The sequence below is a fragment of the Nelumbo lutea genome, chromosome 1, assembly GCF_056320005.1.
Source record: "Nelumbo lutea isolate HS-2025 chromosome 1, American lotus-T2T, whole genome shotgun sequence".
In the NCBI taxonomy this organism is placed as follows: Eukaryota; Viridiplantae; Streptophyta; class Magnoliopsida; order Proteales; family Nelumbonaceae; genus Nelumbo; species Nelumbo lutea.
Genome location: NC_142684.1, coordinates 59,270,528 through 59,275,109, shown reverse-complemented (window position 1 = coordinate 59,275,109; position 4,582 = coordinate 59,270,528). Strand labels below are relative to the sequence as shown.

The following is a 4,582-nucleotide window of genomic DNA, read 5'->3' as shown; positions in this document are numbered from 1 at the left end:
ACAAGAAATGGCTGAACAAAGAACTATGATGGATTATGCCAAGCCTACCCTCACCGGGACTGTCTCCAGCATTATCAGGCCAACTATTGCTGCCAATAACTTCGAAATTAAACCGGCCATAATCCAAATGATACAAAATACGGTTCAGTTTTGTAGTATGGCCCATGAGGATCCGAATGCCCATATTGCTAACTTCTTGGAAATCTGTGACACCTTCAAACACAATGGGGTAAGTGATGATGCCATCCGGCTGAGGTTATTCCCATTTTCTTTGAAGGATAAAGCCAAAGCTTGGTTGAACTCATTACCGGCAGGATCTATAGCCACATGGGACGAAATGGCCAGCCGTTTTCTCTCTAAATATTTTCCCCCTTCTAAAACTGCTAAAATGAGGAATGACATCACTACTTTTTTCCAGCAAGAGGGGGAATCTTTATATGAGTCATGGGAACGATACAAGGAGCTGTTAAGGAGAGTTCCTCACCATGGCCTCCCCATTTGGCTGCAAGTGCAGACTTTCTATAATGGTCTTACTGACTCAAATAAGACCATATTAGATGCTGCAGCCGGAGGATCCATAAATAATAAAACTCCTGAGGTTGCCCATGCACTTATTGAGGAAATGGCAGCCAACAATTATCAATGGCATTCGGAAAGGACTCAAACTAGGAAGCAGCAAGGCTTGCATAATGTTGACACTTATACAGCACTAGCTGCACAAATAGGAGCACTCAGTAAAAAAATAGATGAAATGCAGATAGCTGCCATGCATGTGCAGCCTCTTAATTGTGAATTGTGTGGGGGAGGCCACATCAGTACAGACTGCCAAGTTGGCAATCAGTTCAGACCATCTACTGAACAAGTTGACTATGTCAGCAATTCGTCAAGACAGCAGGGTTACCAGAGTCACCATACTTTTCATCCAAGATGGAGGGGACATTCAAACCAGTCCTGGCCAAATCAGCATATTTCCAAGCCGTTCCACCAGACTTATCATCAGCTTGAACCGAAATCCAATTTGGAGGAACTGATGACAAAATTTATAGCAGGTGCAGAAACTAGGTTCCAGAACCAGGAAGCCTCAATCAAAAACCTGGAAAACCAAGTGGGGCAATTGGCACAATTAATCTCTTCCAGACTGCCGGGAACTCTTCCAAGCAACACTGAAGTGAATCCACGAGAGCAGGTGCAAGCTATTACCTTAAGAAGTGGAAAAGAGTTGCCTGAGGTAGAAAAGAAGAATTGGGCTGAACCCAAGGCAGAAACAAGCCTTGGAACCAGACAACAGAAGACGGAACAACCAGAAGCACAACAAGGGATGCACCAACAACCACAAGTTCCATTCCCTAACAGGCTGAAGCAACAAAAATTGGAGAAGGAATTTGGTAAGTTTCTTGAAATATTTAAAAGTTTACATATTAATATTCCTTTTGCTGATGCTTTAGCCCAGATGCCACACTATGCAAGGTTTTTGAAGGAATTATTGGCAAACAAAAGGAAACTGGGAGATGTGGCTACAGTTGCATTAAATGAGGAATGTTCTGCTATCCTTCTGAACAAGCTGCCTCAGAAACTCAAAGATCCAGGGAGTTTCACTATTCCTTGTACCATTGGCAGTTTAAAAATTGAAAAAGCTTTATGTGACCTGGGAGCTAGCATCAATTTAATGCCATATTCTATCTTCAAGAAATTGGGGTTGAATGAACCCCAACCCACTAGAGTGGCATTACAATTGGCTGATAGATCCATTAGACATCCTAGGGGGATCATAGAAGATGTGTTAGTTAAAGTTGACAAATTCATTTTTCCAGTTGATTTCATTGTGTTAGACATGCAAGAAGATGTGGAGGTCCCGCTTATCCTAGGGAGACCTTTCCTGGCTACCGGGAAAGCAATGATTGATGTCCAACAAGGACAACTCAGCCTTAGGATACAAGATGAGGAGATAATTTTTAAAATGTCTGATGCTATGAAACATGCACCCTCTAGTGATGATTCTTGTTTTATGATTGATGCCATTGAATTGACAATTGATGAATGCTTCCAGGTAAGTAGAATAACTGATCCTCTTGAACTCTGCCTCCAGCAGGGAGAACTTGAAGAAACAGAAAATAAAAAAATAAACCTCATGATAGCATACCTGAATGATAAGCCTCAATTCAAGGGAAAGGGGTTTCTTAAATTAGAGAACTTAGGCAAATTGCCCGGACCATCAGGTAAGCCATCACCCCAAGAACCCCCTACCCTTGAACTGAAGCAATTACCATCCCATTTAGAGTATGCTTTCCTTGAGGAACCATCAGATCTCCCCGTGATAATTTCCGCAGCACTGAATCCCTTACAAAGAGAAAAATTATTAAGAGTGCTGCGGGAACACAAAAATGCTATAGCTTGGAAGGTAGAAGATATCAAAGGCATTAATCCATCAATCTGCACTCACAGAATTTTGATGGAAGAGGACAGCAAGCCTTCCATTCAGCCCCAAAGGCGCCTGAATCCCAACATGAAAGAAGTGGTAAAGGCTGAAATAATTAAGTTGTTAGATGCTGGGATCATTTATCCTATTTCTGATAGTTCTTGGGTAAGCCCTGTGCAAGTTGTGCCCAAAAAAGGGGGTACGACTGTTGTTCCAAATGAGAAAAATGAACTCATCCCTACTAGAACCATTACCGGATGGCGTGTGTGTATTGACTATAGAAAATTAAATGAAGCCACCCGGAAGGACCATTTCCCTCTCCCATTTATGGATCAAATGTTGGAGAGGCTAGCCGGGCATGAGTATTATTGTTTCTTGGATGGATATTCAGGGTATAACCAGATACCAATTGCACCAGAAGATCAAGAAAAGACCACTTTTACTTGCCCATATGGAACCTTTGCATACCGAAGGATGCCCTTTGGGTTATGCAATGCCCCAGCAACCTTTCAGCGATGTATGATGTCTATATTTTCTGATATGGTTGAAAAATTTATTGAGATCTTCATGGATGATTTTTCAGTTTTTGGCTCTTCATTTGATGCATGTTTGAATAATCTGGAACAGGTGCTTACTAGATGTAAAGAAACACATCTTGTGTTGAATTGGGAGAAATGTCATTTTATGGTGCAAGAAGGCATAGTGCTTGGACACAAGATCTCTCAAAGAGGTATAGAAGTCGACAAGGCCAAGGTGGAGGCAATTGAAAAATTACCAACCCCAACATCTATTCATTCTTTGAGAAGTTTCTTAGGACATGTCGGATTCTATAGAAGGTTTATTAAAGATTTCTCAAAAATTTCCAAGCCATTATCTACCTTGCTTCAGAAAGAAGTGCCTTTTGAATTTTCAACTGAATGTCTTCATGCTTTCAACATCTTGAAAGACAAATTGATCCATGCACCTATCATGATAGCACCAGATTGGACCCTCCCATTTGAATTGATGTGTGATGCGAGTGATTTTGCTATAGGAGCTGTTTTAGGACAAAGAATGAACAAACATTTTCAGCCAATTTACTATGCTAGCAGAACCTTGACTGGACCCCAACTCAATTACACCACCACAGAAAAGGAGCTGTTAGCAGTAATATTTGCACTTGATAAGTTTCGTTCATATCTGATATTATCCAAGGTTGTTGTCCACACAGATCACTCGGCATTAAGGCACTTGCTTACCAAGCAAAACTCAAAACCAAGACTGATCAGGTGGATCCTTTTATTGCAAGAGTTTGACATTGAGATTAGAGACCTGAAGGGTGCTGCAAACCTGGCTGCTGACCATCTCTCCCGGTTGGACACGGTAAGCTCAAAAGAGGAGATAACCAGCAACATTCGAGAAGAATTTCCGGATGAGCAGTTGTACTCAATACAGAAATACTCATATCCTTGGTATGCTGATTTTGCTAATTATCTAGCTGCACAAGTCCTTCCTCCTAACCTTTCATATCAACAGAAAAAGAAATTCTTTTCTGATGTAAAATACTATCTGTGGGAGGAACCCTTTTTGTATAAATTGTGTGCAGATCAGATCATAAGGAGATGTGTCCCCGAGGAGGAGATGGAGTCGGTACTCCAATTTTGCCATGATAAAGAAGCAGGAGGTCATTTTGGAGCTAGTCGCACGGCAGCCAAGGTTTTGCAATCAGGTTTTTATTGGCCCACACTCTTCAAAGATGCCCATCGGTATGTGTCCACATGTGACAAATGCCAAAGATCGGGAAACATTTCCCGACGGAATGAAATGCCCCTTTCCAATATTTTAATCTGTGAAATCTTTGATGTTTGGGGTATAGATTTCATGGGACCTTTCCCGAATTCTTTTGGGAATAAGTACATCCTCGTTGCAGTTGACTATGTATCCAAATGGGTAGAAGCCATGGCTTTACCCACAAATGACTCAAGAAGGGTAGTACACTTCCTAAAGAAGCTATTCTCCCGATTTGGCACTCCGCGAGCTATAATTAGTGATAGGGGAACTCACTTCTGCAATAGCCAATTTGAGAGGTTAATGCAGAAATATGGAATTACACATAAATTAGCTACCCCTTATCACCCTCAAACCAGTGGCCAAGTGGAGTTGGCTAACAGGGAACTCAAAAGAATT

The 4,582-nt window shown here is 41.5% G+C and overlaps 1 non-coding gene across 1 annotated transcript; it reads right to left on the bottom strand.

Moving 5' to 3' along the window:
- Positions 1-385: 385 nt before the first annotated feature.
- On the bottom strand, positions 386-492 carry LOC148874751 (small nucleolar RNA R71). The gene has a single exon (XR_016106136.1). It is a non-coding gene; the product is annotated as a small nucleolar RNA R71 (small nucleolar RNA).
- Positions 493-4,582: the final 4,090 nt, after the last annotated feature.